We start from the raw sequence: 21,204 nt of genomic DNA, 5'->3' as shown, positions 1-21,204 counted from the left end.
TTTTTTCATCAGGGTCTTCTGGGTTATTATCGTTAACATTTTGTCTAAGCTCCACAGGTACCTGAGAAGAGTCAGGTCTTCCTATAATTCACTGTAATGAAAGGGAGATGCTTTTCCCTCTGCTATCTTTGCTCTTGCCTTCATGCTCACACTCTGTCTTCATTCCCCTTCCCTCTGTCTCTCCACATGCTCATGGTTAGCTTCTATTCCTCCTCTCTGTCTCTCTGTCTCTCTGTCTCTCTGTCTCTCTGTCTCTGTCTCTCTGTCTCTCTGTCTGTCTCTCTGTCTCTCTGTCTCTGTCTTTCTCTGTCTGTCTGTCTGTCTGTCTGTCTCTCTCTCTCTCTCTCTGTGTCTGTGTGTGTGTGTGTGTGTCTCCCTCCTTTTCACTCTCTCTACTACCCTCTTACCTCCCCTCCCCATGCCCTGAATAAACTCTATTTTATATGATATCATCTTGTGGCTGGTCCTTTAAGGGGAAGGGATGTCTCAGCATGGGCCAGTAGAGGCACCTCTTTCTCCTGTACCTGAATAAACATCCACAAAACATATTCCTTTTTTCCCTTATTGCTTATAAAACATGACAATAATTATAAAATTTATCATTGGTAAATGAATGCACATGTAAAGATACACATGAAATCTAAAGAGGATATTTGTGGGAAATTAGTTTTCTCTATCATGGTAAATGTAACTCAGGGTAATAAACTTGCTAGCAAGTATCATTTTCTGATGCAACATCCTGTTGTCTGAAAACCACAACCAAAAAATGTTTAAGCTCTTCATCAGTATTTATGACCATTGTAAAATATACCTATAGCTATACCTACCTCTCTTTGAAAATTATATATATATGAAATAGGTATAGATTACACATATAGAAATATTTGTTCTTTATTTATATTGAACTGATACACTCCACACAAGAATGAAGTTTCTCCTTAATCACAATACGAAACAAAAAATTAAATCCATGTAGAGAGCTATGGGGAAGCTGGAGATTAGAGTGGCATAAATGCCTCAATTCACATTATCTGTCTATAGACTATAAGACAGATATAAAAGAGTGTTTAAATTTTCATCGTTGATTTCCTCCATGGCCAGAATTGAACCTAGAGCATTGTGCATACAAGAGAATTACTACTCTACCACTGAGTTACATTTCAAGTTTATAACCCCATTTATCTTTTACAATAAAGTATATGTCAGGGTATATGATGACAATCAGCCAGTGATTTGGCTCCCAAACCTGTCTCTAGATAATGGCTGACAGAATGATTTCAAGACTGTAAGTGTTGAGCTATCTGATAGAGGAAAAGATAACCCTCAGTACACACTGTAGACTAAGAACAGTTAACTCTTGTTAGGGATGATTTGAAAATTTTGTCTACACATATGCACATGAGCAAGGAGAGGGACCTAAGTTAATCTATTCATCTGGTTGCATTTACCAAAGCAACCACACAGTATATTTAGTACCTCCAGGTTAATAAGGCATAGCCAGGGTCAGGCTACTTGTATGAAATAAGATGGACATTGAGACACACTCACTCAATATAGTAATAATTATTTCTAGTTGAGCCTAAAACTAGTCTCCAGTATGTCTATATGTGGTTCTTTCTGTGTCAGGGTCAGTTCATAAAGACAAAATGACCTATGGCAGAGAGTTACCAAAGTCTCTACTCTACTTTTTGCATGCTTACCTTTTAAAACCCCTGGTTTGCAAGAATATGAGAACAGTTTCAACTGTCACTCATATGTTCCACAATTGCACAGGCAAGTACTCTGCCAGAAACATTTTAAAGGTGTTGAAATCCGGGGCTGGAAAGTTGGCTCAGTGGATAAGAGCACTGCCTGCTCTTCTAAAGGTCCTGAGTTCAAACCCCAGCAACCACATGGTGGCTCACAACCACCGATAATGAGATCTGATGCCTTCTTATTGTGCATTTGAAGACAGCTCCAGTGTACTTATCTATAATCATTAACAAATCTGTAAGCCTCAGGGAGAGGGGCTGACCAACTGGACCTAGCAGAGTTTAAAGGAGCGAGCAGGGCCAACCTGAGTGAGCAGGATTGATCAGAGGAAGCAGAGGTCCAAAAAACCCAATTCTCAACAACAACATGAAGGCTCACAACTATCTGTATAGCTACAGTGTACTCACATACACAAAATAGATAAATAAATCGTTTTAAAAAGGTGTTGAGCTTCATTCCAACATTAATTAGGTTAAAATGTTTTTGTTTTGGGTTTTTTTGTTTTGTTTTGTTTTTGTTTTTTTTTTTGTCAACAATAAAGATCCATTATCCCATGACAGACTCAAGGAGAATGGTCTGAATTCTTAACTTTAGCAGATGTACCTAATTTATATTGTTATCCAAGACAAGAGATCAGAGATGTCTACTTCATAACTGAAAATAAGCTATGTTGGGTCATGATCCTGAGTGTACAGAGAGCAATTGCAGCACCATAGCTTTGTACAGATGCTGGGCAGTCTAAGACAAGGAGCATATTTACCTGGCATACCTGACTATACAAATCTCCATAGACTTCATCACTTAACTAGAGATGATCCAGTCCAACTAATACAGCACATGTCCTTGAAAGACAAATGCCAAGTGTAGGAGATGGAGTGATAGCTCATAATTTAAGGGCAGTTCCTACTGCCATAATTAAGTCACTTGGTGCCTATCAAGTATTAATATTAGAGGATCTGATTATCTCTTCTGGTCTCCAATGGAATGGCATGCAGAGGATCATAGATCTGAGTAGGCAAAAACACCAATTCATATAAAACAAATAAAAATAAATCTAAACATCAAAAACAAAAAGAGCCTACCAAATACACAATCAGTTCTAAAAACATCTGTAAAAAATCTATTTTCCTACATGACTTAGAAGGTCATTTTTTAATTTTGTAATTATGACTAATCATGTAATAAAAGAATAATGAAGCACGTGCTTCTGAGTTTCCTGATTCCTTTTATACTCCTTTGTGAATGTTTACTTACTGAGGAATTGTAGAGCAGTGTGGGTGAATTTCCCAATAAATTGGTCCACAGTGTTAATAAAGAATGTCAATTGTGTAGTACTATACTTCAGAATTAGATAAACAGATGGGCCTGGATATTCTATGACACTGCTTATATTATAAAAACTATGTATCCATGGAGCAAGATTCATATCCACACAAAGTCGCCAATACTTTACATGAGCCTGTCTGTCACTGAACTCACTATGTGGCCCTGGGTATGTGGAATTTAGAGAGATCTATTTCTGTCTGTGTGGTTGTGGGCTGTAGGAATGGGACAACTCATCTGAGAAAAGAAGATAGTCTCAAAAATGAAGAGGCTTTAAAAGGGAAGATAGAAAGAATGATCAACCTTAGTAATTAAAAAAAGAAAAGAAAGAAAAGGAACATATAAAATCCCAAGGACAAAAAAAACCTGAAACTAACCAAAAGTAAAATGCAAAAAAAAAAAAAAAAAGACATTTTGTAAAGCAGTCATCCATCACTGCAGAAACATACAGGCTCTGTCTGGTCTTGATCATTTAATGGCAAGTGAGTCACTTCAGTTTTCTCAAGGTATATTGTGAAAAAAAAAAGAGAAGGGAATCAGAGCCAAAAGTAGTGGGGCTTACTCAGTAGCTACATAAAATGCAGGCCTAAGAAAGGAAGTATGAAAAAAGAAAGTCTATTCAAGGATTTCTGTGATTTCTGGGCATAGAGTTCATCAGATATTTCCTGATACAGCAGTTTCTTCTGCAGTAGCTTCTTTTCTTGGCTATCGCAAATTCCAGATAAAATTGAAGTTTTACAGACCTCAGAGATGGAAGCAGATGAAAATAAAATACAGTCTGGGTGGTGTCCTGCATTGATGACTGTCATGCTGGTAACTTACATTCTCTCAGTTATGCAAGAAAGTCAACATTGATTTTTCAAATACAATCATCGTTTGATCTTCCAATATAAGAGTCATCAAGAAGCTGGACCTAAAACTTTTCTCAGACTTCAACACATGTCAGACTTTAATCTAGTTATTCTGTGTTTGCTGTTCTACTAGAAAGACTATGACTGTTAGCTACAGCTAACAGATATCATTGTACAGTATAACCTACATTAGTCAATAGCATATGAACAGTATACATGTGATTCCTGATTAGTTAATGATGGAGCACACTTTTTCATGGATAGACATAATACAATCTTGCTCGGTTGCACCTGAAATAGTGTTTTGAGGAAATTCCTAACTATTCTTTACTGAGAATGGATCTAAATGTGTAAACACTACAGAAAGCATGTTTAGAAGAATGAAACCTCATCTTTAGAGATAATGTTCCTTCTAAAAAAACAGACTTATACCCAGCCATGGAAGTGTTCACCTTGAGGTCCTAAAACATGGGAGGCAGAAGCAAGCAAATCCTTGTGATTTCAAGAACAGCTAGTTCAGAATGTAGTAGAGCGCACAGAAGGGATCCCAGTGGCTCAGACCAAGTGAAAATCAAACATACTGCTTACTGCACAGTATTGTTTTCATTGACTAGATCAACACAATACTTTGAGGTTTTCTTTTCTCTCACACTGGATAATAGCCTTGAAGGTGAGCAGAATCCCAGAAAAGACAGACATTCCAGGTAGTGGGTACACCGGCAGCTCCACCCTCTGTTTCAAGCATTGTCTCCTAACTCATCTGGAGAATGTCAAGGTAATGCTGCAGATTTTCTGCTAATTCCTTTTCCTGAATGTCCTGTTACTTCTGCTTTGGCAAATTCTGTGGAATTTGTACCACTATTCCCAGATCCTATTTGTTAGAGGATGGTGTTCTTAGTGGACAGTTATACACAGGCATGCACAGGCTTTTGTAACAGAGCAACAACACACCGATGATCCTAAGAGCATGCTGGACAGACTCACAAGTCAGACACTTTAGTGCAAGATTCTGCAATCAGATATAAGAAATCAAATTTTATGTTGATACTGGGAAAAAGGAAATCCAGTGGTATTCTCTAGCCCGTGCATACAGGCATGATGCAACACACAGCCCAGAGGCTGCATGCTAGAGGAGCCTGGTAGTTTCTATTATGCATACAAGCTCTGTAAGATGAGTTTCACAACTCTGCTGTTAATCTCTTGTGAACTACAACAGAAGTCTGGAACATGTTTTATCTGGACAAACTATGATTTTATGGATAATAAATTTTCCATCTGATGGCCAAAGTCTTCAACACTCTCCTGAATCATGGAAAATGTATTTGCCACCTAACTGCTCATCTAATAACTTCAAAATGTAAAATCCTGAAATGGTTAATTTTCCAGCAAGACTCAAAGAAAACAGAGCAGGCAAGTGGTTACCAAGACTTCTGTCCTTGTGGACCAAGAAGCTGAAAAATGGAAAGGATCTCACTGAGTGATCAGTAGAAGTCCACAAGTTACCCAAATCAGTGAAGATGTAGACCACTCATTTGACAATTGCATGGGCTTCTTCTTCTTTCAAGATCTTTTATGCTTGTTATAGAACATAAAACCTGGCATGTAAATGAGTCTCAGAACTCAGAATTCACTTACAGGACTGCTCACAGCACCACAGAAATCATAAAGATGTGTAGCTTTGTTTCATTTATTCATCCATCAACCACATTAGACTGCAGCTTCAAGCAGAACAGGAAGATATACTTGCTAATAATTCACTTTCTCACAAGAGGCTAACTACCCAGCACACTTGTATAGAACAAGAGAAATGAAAAAATCACACTACATGAGGTGGGTGACTGATTAGAAATGCAGAAAAGAAGGATGAATGTTAAAAGCATAAGCAGACTGTGAGGTGGCAGAATCAAAGTTCAGTGGGCAAATAGTACCAGATATAAGCCAGAGCTAGGTACCTGTCTCTACATGCTGATGCTAGTTGAGGTAGTTACTGGTCTCTTCATGTTCGTCTTTACTGATCAGCTTCATGTATCTCAAATGGTGGTGCATCAGGGCCCATTTTCTCTGTAATTTATCACTGTCAGCCTTCAGTATGTCCAAGTTCTTCTTCAGCTAAGTCTGTTCCATCAGTAGCAGGTTGTTGAGGATTCTGGAAATAAATTTTGCATAGTAAGTCCCTGCCAGCCTCCTTCTACCAGCCTCACTTTCAAGCCCCATTAAACCAACCGGGCCACATTAACCCATGAAGACATAGGAAAGGGCCCAAGACAGCCATGATAGCTGCAATTCCAAGACCATAAACTAAGAATAGACAATTCAGGAAAGAATAAGCAACTTGTAAATTCCCCAACAGCAATATGGTTCCATGTTCCCCCAAATCAAAATTGAATCTCCACCTGTACTTAACTATACAGGGTAATAGGGAGACATAAAAAAAATATGTAGGGGGTTAGTACACTCAAGATGAAATAGGGGAGGCGGCCTCAGCCTTAGCAGCAGCGGTCGCCATCTTGATTCCGGGACTCAGCAGAACTTAGGAAATTAGTCTGAACAGGTTAGAGGGTGCGCCAGAGAACCGGACAGCTTCTGGGAAAGGCAGAAGCACAGAGCTGCTGAGGCAGCACCCTTGGCGGGCCGCAGACAGCTGGCCACCGTCTGGACCAGAGGACAGGTGTCCGCCTGGCTTGGGAGGCGGCCTCAGCCTCAGCAGCAGCGGTCGCCATCTGGGTTCCAGGACTCCTCGGGACCTAGGAAATTAGTCTGAACAGGTCAGAGGGTGCGCCAGAGAACCAGACAGCTTCTGGGAACTGCCAAAGCAACACAGCTTCTGAGAGAGGCCCTGTTTTGGGTCTTCTTCTTCGACCAGGAGGAGGTCCAAAAACAAGATATCTGTGCACCTTCCCTGTAAGAGAGCTTGCCAGCAGAGAGTGCTCTGAGGACTGAAACTCAGAGGAGAGAATCTGTCTCCCAGGTCTGCTGAGAGACAGTAAGAGAATCACCAGAAGAACAATCTCTAAACAGAGTCAACTATAACTACTAACTCCAGAGATTACCAGATGGCGAAAGGTAAACGTAGGAATCCTACTAACAGGAACCAAGACAACTCACCATCATCAGAACCCAGCACTCCCACTTCGCCCAGCCCAGGGCACCCCAACACACCCGAAAACCTAGACCTTGATTTAAAAGCATATCTCATGATGATGGTAGAGGACATCAAGAAGGACTTTCATAAATCACTTAAAGAAATACAGGAGAACACTGCTAAAGAGTTACAAGTCCTTAAAGAAAAACAGGAAAACACAATCAAACAGGTAGAAGTCCTTACAGAAAAAGAGGAAAAAACATACAAACAGGTGATGGAAATGAACAAAACCATACTAGACCTAAAAAGGGAAGTAGACACAATAAAGAAAACTCAAATTGAGGCAACACTGGAGATAGAAACCCTAGGAAAGAAATCTGGAACCATAGATTTGAGCATCAGCAACAGAATACAAGAGATGGAAGAGAGAATCTCAGGTGCAGAAGATTCCATAGAGAACATCGGCACAACAATCAAAGAAAATGGAAAATGCAAAAAGATCCTAACTCAAAATATCCAGGAAATCCAGGACACAATGAGAAGACCAAACCTACGGATAATAGGAGTGGATGAGAATGAAGATTTTCAACTCAAAGGACCAGCAAACATCTTCAACAAAATTATTGAAGAAAACTTACCAAATATAAAGAAAGAGATACCTATGAACATACAAGAAGCCTACAGAACTCCAAATAGACTGGACCAGAAAAGAAATTCCTCCCGACACATAATAATGAAAACAACAAATGCACTAAATAAAGATAGAATACTAAAAGCAGTAAGGGAAAAGGTCAAGTAACATACAAAGGCAAGCCTATCAGAATTACACCAAATTTTTCACCAGAGACTATGAAAGCCAGAAGAGCCTGGACAGATGTTATACAGACACTAAGAGAACACAAATTCCAGCCCAGGCTACAATACGCAGCCAAACTCAACTACCATAGATGGAGAAACCAAAGTATTCCACTACAAAACCAAATTCACACATTATCTCTCCACGAATCCAGCCCTTCAAAGGTTAATAACAGAAAAAAACCAATACAAGAACGGGAACAATGCCCTAGAAAAAACAAGAAGGTAATCCCTCAACAAACCTAAAAGAACACAGCCACAAGAACAGAATGCCAACTTTAACAACAAAAATAACAGGAAGCAACAATTACTTTTCCTTAATATCTCTTAACATCAATGGTCTCAACTCCCCAATAAAAAGACATAGACTAACAAGCTGGCTACACAAACAAGACCCAACATTTTGCTGTTTACAGGAGACACATCTCAAAGAAAAAGATAGACACTACCTCAGAATAAAAGGCTGGAAAACAATTTTCCAAGCAAATGGTATGAAGAAACAAGCTGGAGTAGCCATCCTAATATCTGATAAGATTGACTTCCAACCCAAAGTCATCAAAAAAGACAAGGAGGGGCACTTCGTTCTCATCAAAGGTAAAATCCTCCAAGAGGAACTCTCAATTCTGAATATCTATGCTCCAAATACAAGGGCAGCCACATTCATTAAAGAAGCTTTAGTAAAGCTCAAAGCACACATTGCACCTCACACAATAATAGTGGGAGACTTCAACACACCACTTTCACCAATGGACAGATCATGGAAACAGAAACTAAACAGGGACACACTGAAACTAACAGAAGTGATGAAACAAATGGATCTGACAGGTATCTACAGAACATTTTATCCTAAAACAAAAGGATATACCTTCTTCTCAGCACCTCATGGTACCTTCTCCAAAATTGACCACATAATAGGTCACAAAACAGGCCTCAACACATTCAAAAATATTGAAATTGTCCCATGTATCCTATCAGATCACCATACACTAAGGCTGATCTTCAATAACAACAACAAAAAAAATAACAGAAAGCCAACACTCACGTGGAAACTGAACAACACTCTTCTCAATGATACCTTGGTCAAGGAAGGAATAAAGAAATTAAAGACTTTTTAGAGTTTAATGAAAATGAAGCCACAACGTACCCAAACCTTTGGGACACAATGAAAGCATTTCTAAGAGGGAAACTCATAGCTCTGAGTGCCTCCAAGAAGAAATGGGAGAGAGCACATACTAGCAGCTTGACAACACATCTAAAAGCTCTAGAAAAAAAGGAAGCAAATTCACCCAAGAGGAGTAGACAGCAGGAAATAATCAAACTCAGGGGTGAAATCAACCAAGTGGAAACAAGAAGATCTATTCAAAGAATTAACCAAACGAGGAGTTGGTTCTTTGAGAAAATCAACAAGATAGATAAACCCTTAGCTAGACTCACTAGAGGGCACAGAGACAAAATCCTAATTAACAAAATCAGAAATGAAAAGGGAGACATAACAACAGATCCTGAAGAAATCCAAAACACCATCAGATCCTTCTACAAAAGGCTATACTCAACAAAACTGGAAAACCTGGACGAAATGGACAAATTTCTGGACAGATACCAGGTACCAAAGTTGAATCAGGATCAAGTTGACCCTCTAAACAGCCCCATATCCCCTAAAGAAATAGAAGCAGTTATAAATAGTCTCCCAGCCAAAAAAAGCCCAGGACCAGACGGGTTTAGTGCAGAGTTCTATCAGACCTTCAAAGAAGATCTAATTTCAGTTCTGCACAAACTTTTTCACAAGATAGAAGTAGAAGGTACTCTACCCAACTCATTTTATGAAGCCACTATTGCTCTGATACCTAAACCACAGAAAGATCCAACAAAGATAGAGAACTTCAGACCAATTTCTCTTATGAATATCGATGCAAAAATCCTCAATAAAATTCTCGCTAACCGAATCCAAGAACACATTAAAGCAATCATCCATCCTGACCAAGTAGGTTTTATTCCAGGGATGCAGGGATGGTTTAATATACGAAAATCCATCAATGTAATCCATTATATAAACAAACTCAAAGACAAAAACCACATGATCATCTCGTTAGATGCAGACAAAGCATTTGACAAGATCCAACACCCATTCATGATAAAAGTTCTGGAAAGATCAGGAATTCAAGGCCCATACCTAAACATGATAAAAGCAATCTACAGCAAACCAGTAGCCAACATCAAAGTAAATGGAGAGAAGCTGGAAGCAATCCCACTAAAATCAGGGACTAGACAAGGCTGCCCAATTTCTCCCTACCTTTTCAACATAGTACTTGAAGTATTAGCCAGAGCAATTCAACAACAAAAGGAGATCAAGGGGATACAAATTGGAAAGGAGGAAGTCAAAATATCACTTTTTGCAGATTATATGATAGTATATATAAGTGACCCCAAAAATTCCACCAGAGAACTCCTAAACCTGATAAACAGCTTCGGTGAAGTAGCTGGATATAAAATTAACTCAAACAAGTCAATGGCCTTTCTCTACACAAAGAATAAACAGGTTGAGAAAGAAATTAGGGAAACCACACCCTTCTCAATAGTCACAAATAATACAAAATATCTCGGCGTGACTCTAACTAAGGAAGTGAAAGATCTGTATGATAAAAACTTCAAGTCTCTGAAGAAAGAAATTAAAGAAGATCTCAGAAGATGGAAAGATCTCCCATGCTCATGGATTGGCAGGATCAACATTGTAAAAATGGCTATCTTGCCAAAAGCAATCTACAGATTCAATGCAATCCCCATCAAAATTGCAACTCAATTCTTCAACGAATTAGAAGGAGCAATTTGCAAATTCATCTGGAATAACAAAAAACCTAGGATAGCAAAAACTCTTCTCAAGGATAAAAGAACCTCTGGTGGAATCACCATGCCTGACCTAAAGCTTTACTACAGACCAATTGTGGTAAAAACTGCATGGTACTGGTATAGAGACAGACAAGTAGACCAATGGAATAGAATTGAAGACCCAGAAATGAACCCACACACCTATGGTCACTTGATCTTCGACAAGGGAGCTAAAACCATCCAGTGGAAGAAAGACAGCATTTTCAACAATTGGTGCTGGCAAAACTGGTTGTAGAAGAATGCGAATCGATCCATACTTATCTCCTTGTACTAAGGTCAAATCTAAACAGATCAAAGATCTTCACATAAAACCAGAGACACTGAAACTTATAGAGGAGAAAGTGGGGAAAAGCCTTGAAGATATGGGCACAGGGGAAAAATTCCTGAACAGAACAGCAATGGCTTGTGCTGTAAGATCGAGAATTGACAAATGGGACCTAATGAAACTCCCAAGTTTCTGCAAGGCAAAAGACACCGTCAATAAGACAAAGAGACCACCAACAGATTGGGAAAGGATCTTTACCTATCCTAAATCAGATAGGGGACTAATATCCAACATATATAAAGAACTCAAGAAGGTGGACTTCAGAAAAGCAAATAACCCCATTAAAAATGGGGCTCAGAACTGAACAAAGAATTCTCACCTGAGGAATACCGAATGGCAGAGAAGCACCTGAAAAAATGTTCAACATCCTTAATCATCAGGGAAATGCAAATCAAAACAACCCTGAGATTCCACCTCACACCAGTCCGAATGGCTAAGATCAAAAATTCAGGTGACAGCAGATGCTGGCGAGGATGTGGAGAAAGAGGAACACTCCTCCATTGTTGGTGGGATTGCAGGCTTGTACAACCACTCTGGAAATCCGTCTGGCGGTTCCTCAGAAAATTGGACATAGTACTACCGGAGGATCCAGCAATACCTCTCCTGGGCATATATCCAGAAGATGCCCCAACTGGTAAGAAGGACACATGCTCCACTATGTTCATAGCAGCCTTATTTATGATAGCCAGAAGCTGGAAAGAACCCAGATGCCCCTCAACAGAGGAATGGATACAGAAAATGTGGTACATCTACACAATGGAGTACTACTCAGCTATTAAAAAGAATGAATTTATGAAATTCCTAGCCAAATGGATGGACCTGGAGGGCATCATCCTGAGTGAGGTAACACATTCCCAAAGGAACTCACACAATATGTACTCACTGATAAGTGGATATTAGCCCAAAACCTAGGATACCCAAGATATAAGATACAATTTCCTAAACATATGAAACTCAAGAAAAATGAAGACTGAAGTGTGGACACTATGCCCCTCCTTAGAAGTGGGAACAAAACACCCTTGGAAGGAGTTACAGAGACAAAGTTTGGAGCTGAGATGATAGGATGGACCATGTAGAGACTGCTATATCCAGGGATCCACCCCATAATCAGCATCCAAACGCTGACACCATTGCATACAATAGCAAGATTTTATCGAAAGGACCCAGATGTAGCTGTCTCTTGTGAGACTATGCCGGGGCCTAGCAAACACAGAAGTGGATGCTCACAGTCAGCTAATGGTTTGATCACAGGGCTCCCAATGGAGGAGCTAGAGAAAGTACCCAAGGAGCTAAAGGGATCTGCAACCCTATAGGTGGATCAACATTATGAACTAACAAGTACCCCGGAGCTCTTGACTCTAGCTGCATATGTATCAAAAGATGGCCTAGTCGGCCATCACTGGAAAGAGAGGCCCTTTGGACACGCAAACTTTATATGCCCTAGAACAGGGGAACGCCAGGGCCAAAAAGGGGGAGTGGGCGGGTAGGGGAGTGGGGGTGTGTGGGTATGGGGGACTTTTGGTATAGCATTGGAAATGTAAATGAGCTAAATACCTAATAAAAATGGAAAGAAAAAAAAACATAAACTCAACCTAAAAAATAAATAAATAAATAAAATAAATAAATAAAAAGATGAAATAGGAGACCCAAGAGGAGGTGATTTTATATAACCAATCTTACCAATCACTTCTGTAAACTCTGACTGAGCTCCAAGATGCCCAGAGCTGCCAGTCATCCTTCTCATTATTTGAATCCCTTGTCTTTCTAGAGGCTCCTGAGACTGGCACAACAATGCTGAGAGGGGTAAGTGACTCTTTCTCATGTAGCAAAATCAATTGATAAGGCAGAAGACAAGCTGGTGGCTAATATGCAGAAGGGATAGAGTCATGGTTGCAGATTCTCCAGTCCAAAAAACAAAGGCAGAAATATCCATCTGACAACTAGTGAGTTCCAGGTTTCCTCTTGTGCTTCTTGAAGTTCTCTGAGGCTACATTGTTCTCATTTTCTAAGCTCTACAGCTGCAACATGACCAATTTATGCCCCCAAATCCTGCTTTTCCTATAAAGGATTTGACCCGTGGTAGGGCATGGACCCAGGAAGGTAGAATGCCATGAACACTGAACTATAAAATCTTGTGAACTCAGGCTGTGTTCTCTGAAAACCCATAAAAGGAAATGCCATATTCTGGATTTTATGTACTAAGAAATTATGTTGAATATGAAACTTGTTATCCTGTAACAAGGTCAGTAAAAGCTAGATTCCCAGGTGGAGGGTGACCTGGTTGCAGGAGCTCACTCAGTAGAACTGGAGGTAGAATCTATCCCATTAAGATCTCAGGAACCTAGGTTAAATGTATGGCCCACCAAAACTGTGATTTCATTTCTCCGATTTTCCCAAAAGGGATTCTAGATACTGGGTTACTATTACTGCAGTTAGGTGCTCCACATTATACTGGGAATGAGACCTAGAACCAGGACACACTAAAAACCTGCACAAGGGATTCCAATGTGCCTCCAAGGTGACCACACAGGCCAAGAAAATTGAAGTTTAAAATGGCCCTCTAGACATCAGAACTGGCAGCACATTGAATCTCTGAAGCAGAAAAAGTTACAGGCCAAAATGTAGACCCATGGCTTTCCAGATTCTGGAGGAACAGACAAGTAAGTAAATGTGTTGTGGAGAGCCTTTAGTGTTCCCTGTGGCCGGAATCTGACATTGGCCAGGGATGAGGAAATGGGCTTCATTCTGGCAAGAATTAGGTCATGACAAGGAAGTAATTTCAGGCAGGTATCTAACATTAGGGAATAACAGGGAAATAACTTCAGACAGGAATCTTAATCTTAGAGTGGAACAAAAGAGGTAGGCTTCAGTCAAGAATCAGATGTTGGGCTTGGGAAAGGTAGTGGGCTCAGATATTTTGGCCATTCTGACAAGCCTTTGGAAATAACTGTCATAGGAGAAAACATTGGACCTTGCTTATCATCTTGTTTGTTCCTCACTGTACTGCCCACCCTTAATACTTGCATGTAATTAAAATGATATAAAAGCAGATTGGGAAAATAAACCTGCTTCAGTCTCAGAACTTACCGAGTTCATGCTTCAATGTTGTGTAATTGTCCTTTTTCTTTTTAATCCTAATTCCTGTGCTTGAAAACCTCTTGACTGAATGAGCAGGCTTGGTCAATGTGTATTCACAAACACACAGGGCAGAGAAGGAGACAGTGAGAGAAAGGGAGAGAGAGACTGAGACAGAAAGACTAAGAGAATGGAAGAAAGAATGCACAATGAGATATATACATAAAATTGTATGTAGCAGTATTATCTCAGAGTACAGGACACAAGTTACAGGTAGATGAATGAGGACCTAAGAACTTCCAGTGTAGTATTGAATATGAAAAAAAATGGGTTTCAGGAAATCCCAGCTGCTACCAGGAGTATTCAGCATCCAGCTACATGCTAGGCAAGTACACAGCCTTAGAACAAACTTACAACAGGTAGATTTTTATGAAGACCATTCCTGTTAAGGGCTTTCCAAATGCATGCTGGGAACTCACTCTACTCCTGCAATTCCTAAGTTATATCATCTATCACAGGATCAGATTTCCATTTGAATGAGGCAGAAGAATCAATTTCCCATCTTATATCTAACCAAGCTTTTGCCTCTGCTCTCTACTGGTGAACATTTAGGCATATGAGATTAGACATGTAGACATGCTGGAGATACTCCTCCTAGCACACAAGACCTTATGTGAATGAGGTGAACATTGCAGACCCAAGTCTAACACCATGGGGTTTGAAACAATGAATGCATATAGTTAAAGGATCCCACAGTGATGATGATCATTTGATCACATATCTCATTTCTATCACTGACCATCTACCATGTGGTAGATTTTTTACTTCCCATTTTTTACTTGCTTCTTAGTAAGGAAAGCTGGGGTGGGGACGGTGGCTATCTGTCATGCACTATAGGTTGAAGAAAGAACACAAGTGAATTTGCATAGAGAAAAGGCACAGAGAATAGTCAGACCACACTGCAGTAAAACAAACACACTGAAGTAAATCAAACAAAAAACATAGACAGTGACTGGAATCCAATGACACCCCAACAATTTTGGCCCAGGTTTAAGATAGCTACTGAGGATCTTAGTTGTCCAATCATTCTATTGAATCTAAGCAGCTAGGTGTTTCCGCTGTCTCCCTACACAAGTTTATGGTTACCAAAGATATGGCCTCTTGAGCCATACAATAGAGATTACTAGATGTCTTACTGTGTCATTTTAGGCCTTTGACTGTGGTTTAAAAAGTCGTGTAATGGCAGATCATTATCAAAAGAATAATAAATGCATGCAACTAAAGACAAATTGACACTGAGCTGGTAAGAGTATCTAGGCTCTATTTACCGATTCTGACAATTGCTTGGCTGCACTAAAGAAATATCTGACACCAAGCCAACATGTGACTCGGAAAACTAAGTGGGTCATTTTCAAGGAGAGGTTGTCAAAGGAGGTATCAAATAATCAAACCAGTTCAAACAGTCAACAGCTTTTTGAGGGAGGGAGTGACAACTTAAAAAAAAAAAGACAATTGGACTACATTATAATATGTCCCCAACAAAGTGCTGAAGCTCATTTGTTTGTTTGATTGATTGTTTGTTTGATTTTGTTGTTGTTGTTTGTTCTGTCTTCAGACTGTGTTTATATGATTCTAGGTACCTGTAATGAATTGGATCAGTTCTAGAAAAAGACAAAGTAGTCAAGTAACAAAGTATAAACAGAGTGGTTAAGTTAAAACAACACAAAATGTGGTTTTAAAAAAAGGCCCGCTGGGCGGTGGTGGCGCACGCCTTAATCCCAGCACTTGGGAGGCAGAGGCAGGCGGATTTCTGAGTTCGAGGCCAGCCTGGTCTACAGGGTGAGTTCCAGGACAGCCAGGGCTATACAGAGAAACCCTGTCTCCAAAAAAAAAAAAGGCCCATAATTACAGTATTCAATGTCAACAACATAATCAATATACAAAGAACACATTCCTCAGCTGTATTCATCTTGAGACTTGTCCTAGCCCAATGTTCAATTCTTGCCGCCGATTCCTTGTCCTAGTGCAACATATTGTTCATAATGTCGTGGAAGCAGCACCAAGAAGTGCTCTCCACATTTTACCCATTTTTCTTTCATAAACCAGACTATATCTGTCTTAGGTTGGTCTGACAAGAATGTCTTTTTTTTGCCCATTTTGGAATATATATTTTCAAAAGCAATGCAGTTATGTCTTATATTGGTAAGGTTCTGTGCATAATCTTACTTCAAGCCCATTAATTTAACAAATTTGTCTAGGTATGCATTTTATGTTACAAGCCATTTATTTTGACTGGTGACATGTTGATGTTCTCAAAGGTGTATTTTATCACAATGGACTGGAATAAAAGTATTCCCAGGAAGAGAAGGGCCAAAATGATACAACAATATCAGCCATTCTCAATGCTTGACCAAAATCAAAATACTGTCCTTATGGCATCAACAATTTTATCAGCTCTATCTACAGTGTTAAAACTCAGTAGAGCAGAATTCTTTAAATTATTAATCTCGATATGCAAAGTTAAAAATCCAGAGGTGTTAAAATTAGGCCAAACACCCCACACTTGTCTTTATATTTTCTGCCAATTATAAAGACTGTCATGTTTTAGAAGTGACACAAACCCACTAGTATTTAGCATGACACTCAAGATGCTTTTTAACTCTTAAAATCTGAACTTCCTTTCCAATAACTTGAATAATATCATAAAGTGCATCCATTCATTGTTACAAATATCTCTCTAAATCTTCCTTAATATTCCATTCATTACTAACATTTTCTGTTAAATGATTAATAAAAATGGCTGTCTTAAGTCCTTTTGTTAAACAATTACAGTGGTGGTAGATTGTAATGTAGTAAAAGCTGCTATAACAGCAATAATCAAACCCAATAATCTCTTGCTTCTACTTAAAGCCAGACTCACTTCTGCCAATATTTGTAAGTGTTTTTCAGAATACCAGTATACTATACTCATGCAGGCAATTAAACAAATGCTGTTTAACAGGCAACCATAACAAACATGCCAATATCAATATATAAACACAATTAGAAAGTGTTCAACCAATAAAGCTTATGTTAAATACTGTAAAACAAACAAAAAAGTAATTGTAATGTGATAAATTAATAAAATATTAGATGCCATAACACAAGCACTAACACCTGTTTGAAATCCAGATTCTGTTATTATTCTAAAGCCAGATCCTATTCCAATTTTATCCACTGCAAATATAACTACATAAAAGGAAGTCTTAAACTTCAAATGTGTCTCTGAAAATGTCGAGAATCATCCCTCCAAATACCCACTGTCATTTCATTTTTTCGCCAATATTGGATTGAAGACCAGTCCCTGATTGAGTCAGAGTAACTGGTCACATTAAAAAAAAGAAAAGGGTCATGATAACAACATCTCTATCTGATTAACTTTCCTTTTCAAATGCAGCTTCCACCACATCCATGTTTTCTGTCACACAAGATCGAAAATATTGAGGCTGATACTTTGTCTAGTTTGATATGGGCAAGCAAAGGTCAGTCAGAAATGTGTGCCCACTGGAGCTTCCCTATCATGATTGTCAGGGCATGGTCAGCATCATTCTTTGTCTCAGCATCAGCATGTTTCATCAGTCTCTCTCGCATCCACCATGTGCCTTTAGCATCCTGCAGTAAAACAGAAAAGAATAACAGAAACCCCACAAACATGTTCTCTCTCCCATATCAATACCTGATCAGGACTATGCCATATCAGTTAAATGGGTCCTTCCATTTCACATAGATATAGTATGTCAAATTCTAGGATGTCGTAGATTCTCAGCCATAGCGAGTTCCTGACCATCGAAGGTCAAAAATTCAGAATAAAATTTTGTAATTCAAAACAAAATTTGTAGTGGAAGCATTCACAACTACACCTTTTTTGTTTTACATAACTGATTTTTTTTTCAGAGCTCCATGGGGTTGTTTTTAATTATTTCCTTGAGGACATGGCAAATTATGAATTTTATATCGATTAAAGCTTAAGTATTAGTTAAATCTATAACATATAAGTCCTATTTTAACTTACATGAATTATGCTTAATGTATACACTTTTTATTTAAAGTATATAATTAACATTAAATGCATTTGATTTATATTTAATGTATATAATATATTCATATATACAAATTATATTTAGTGAATGTAATTGACATTTAAATTGTATAATTTATATTTACTGTAGATAATTAATATTTAAAATAGATTATTTATATATACACATGTGTGTCATTATATGCATGTTTCAAAGTATATAATTTCCAAACTGTATAATATATCTTAGTTTATATAAATTATATTTAGGACCAACTATTGGGTATTGGAAGAACAAGTGGGTATACTTATCTGGAATCCATTTGATTGGTGACAGTGGTGTCCAAATCTTAATACTCTTGATTTCGTGACACTTATGTGAATATTAGTTTACAAGAGAATGTACATTAGCATTTGCAATTGAACTAAAATACATATTTTAAAAATATAGTTAAGAAGCTAAAAATATAGTTAGAAAACTAGAGTAGACTCATGTCTTTGAAACCTAGTAAAAGGCACAAAACCCTTTTTCCTCATTCCAGATAGCTAGAAATCCAGATTCAGCAGAGATGTTCTTGACATGATGAGAAGAATCTTTAAGTTCATATTCAGGAGAAAACTAGAGGGGAGTTTGTGATTGAATTGTAAACTCCCAATGTTTCATTAGCCTTACAAATATTGAACTATAATTATGAAATTTGTTTTTCAATATTAACATAAGGCATGTTTGAGAGTGATGTCATAGGGTGTAACCATAATTTTGGAAGGCCACATTAGCTCCTTTCTTTGAGGATAGAGAACTAATGTACTGGAATACCTGTCTTTTAAGAATTCTGGAAAATAAGTAAGTTCATTAGCCTCACAGGTTCTTTATTTTGTGTATCCTATTACTGGAAACCTAGGCTCAATTATGCCTTCTCCAGGAAATGCCTTTGCAATACTCACTGTGACTTCTGAAAGACCACTTTTTCCTTGCTGGTTTACTGGACATGAGATCAGACTTTTTTTTCTGCCTTTCTCTTAACTCTCTAAGCTCTGGATTCTCTCCCCAAATAGATTCCTCAGTCTGCAAATATAAATAATGGTCTACTCTCTAAGAACTAATTTAAAGCCCTAAGAAGATTTGGGATTGTTACAATAATGATGAAATCACAGAGAATATCAAAAGCTATCTAGAATACAATAGAATGTTCAGACAAGGTACTGCTGATGTGCAACAGGGTTTGCATTCCTGCTAATGCTCTTTCTGTATTGACCAGAAGCTGAGGAACCCTTTTCTAGGAAACTCTCCAGGGAGACAGCCAATGATCATCTCACCACTGAGTTCTTTCACTGTCAAAATAATGTGAAAGTGGTGTGCTTTATTTCCAAATGTGTTACCTGGAAAGAGCTATGAAAGCATGGGGAGAAAACCCAACCCAGCAAGTTGGTAGCAAAAATCTGGAGGTCTTCAATTCTTATCTGTGCATTAGCCAGGGTCACCCTCATCATGTACTGATGCAGGATGGAAAGGACCTCCTCAGAAGGGCCAAGTCTGGATTTGATGCCTGCAGAGATGTTGGGCACCATTTGTGGTACTGACTTGAGTCTTGAGGACAAATCCAAGCCTGACTTGAATTTGAGAACTGTCTCAGTCACTTTCACAATGGGGTGACTCATCAAGACCTGTTGGCCCAGCATTCACCCTACCTGTTGCTAATGCAAGCTTTGCCATTGGCTCTCTCAGTCACTCCGTACTTTCTGCCACCCTTCCACCCATCCTATATCATCTTAACCCCACCAAAAATCCCCCTCCCTATGTTCCAAACTTATATAAGCAAGAGGCTGATGCCATAAAGTTGAGTTCCTGCTTTGACTAGAATTCCAGCTCAGTTTGTTTCAGGGCAGCCATGGGCCATTGACACTTCCCATCCTGCTAAGCCCCGGTGAGACTCTGGCAGGACCAGGACCTCTCTCCTCTTGCTTAGACCTGCTGGCAAGAAGCTGCCATAAAGAAGACAACATCAGATCACTCAGAGTTGAGACTTTGAAGCATAGACTATAACAATAATTATATAATGTTCACCATGCTCTATGTTTTCTCAGTCAGGATATGAGAAAACCCTCTTACCAGATATTCTTCACTTGATTTCTCTCCAAATTTGTCAACAAAGTCTGAATTCTACATATCCAAAACAGCACTTGTCTGTTGCTAAGCCAATTTCATCCTATCTCATAACAGTAATATACATACTACACCACTCTTCCTCCAAGTCTCACACTCATGAATCTTATAAAAGTCCATGACTCTGTTCAAAACACAGGCTCTATTATCCAGGCCATAAGGATTTTCTGGGAAGAGACTATAAAAACAAAGTCTGATCATAGACACCCTTCTCTAGCATGTTCTTCAGAGTCCTCCCTTCTTTTGGGAAGAATATACTTGCTAAGTCCTTCATGACTATATATCTATAAATTTCATATTCTAAAGGAAAAGACATGTTTACCTTGATTATTAAAATTTTAATTACAGTTTCAAAATTAATTATTTTAATAACATACATTACCTGGATGGAAATTTTGAAACTCACCTTGTATAGACCTAATTATAAATTGAATTTTATTAGGTAAAAATGAACATAAAGAAGCCACCTGCAGACAAGAACGATGATACACTTATACAAAGTAGTTTGAGACTTGATCACTATGATAAAACATTGTAATATACCCAATGTGTAAACAGGATGGCATACTCATTCTACAGAGCGTTGGTTTCCTCTGACTCCTTCCATCATTGCCTTGGACTTAATTATCAAATGACTTTATTTTCAAACAAATCTGAGCATCTGGCTCAAGGTGGTTAGCTATTGCTTGTTTCAATATCACACCTATTCTAAATGTTTGCTAAAGATGTAATTTTGGTGCCAAGCAAGCCAAAAATAGTGTGATACAAATAAATAATGTAGTTGGGTCTTCTGGTAAACTACCCACCACCCCTTTCTGAGCCTTAGCTCCTAGACTC

The sequence above is a fragment of the Mus musculus genome, chromosome Y (assembly GCF_000001635.26).
Source record: "Mus musculus strain C57BL/6J chromosome Y, GRCm38.p6 C57BL/6J".
Taxonomy (NCBI): domain Eukaryota; kingdom Metazoa; phylum Chordata; class Mammalia; order Rodentia; family Muridae; genus Mus; species Mus musculus.
The sequence above is the reverse complement of the archived record's forward strand: the minus strand, read 5'-3'. Positions refer to the sequence as shown.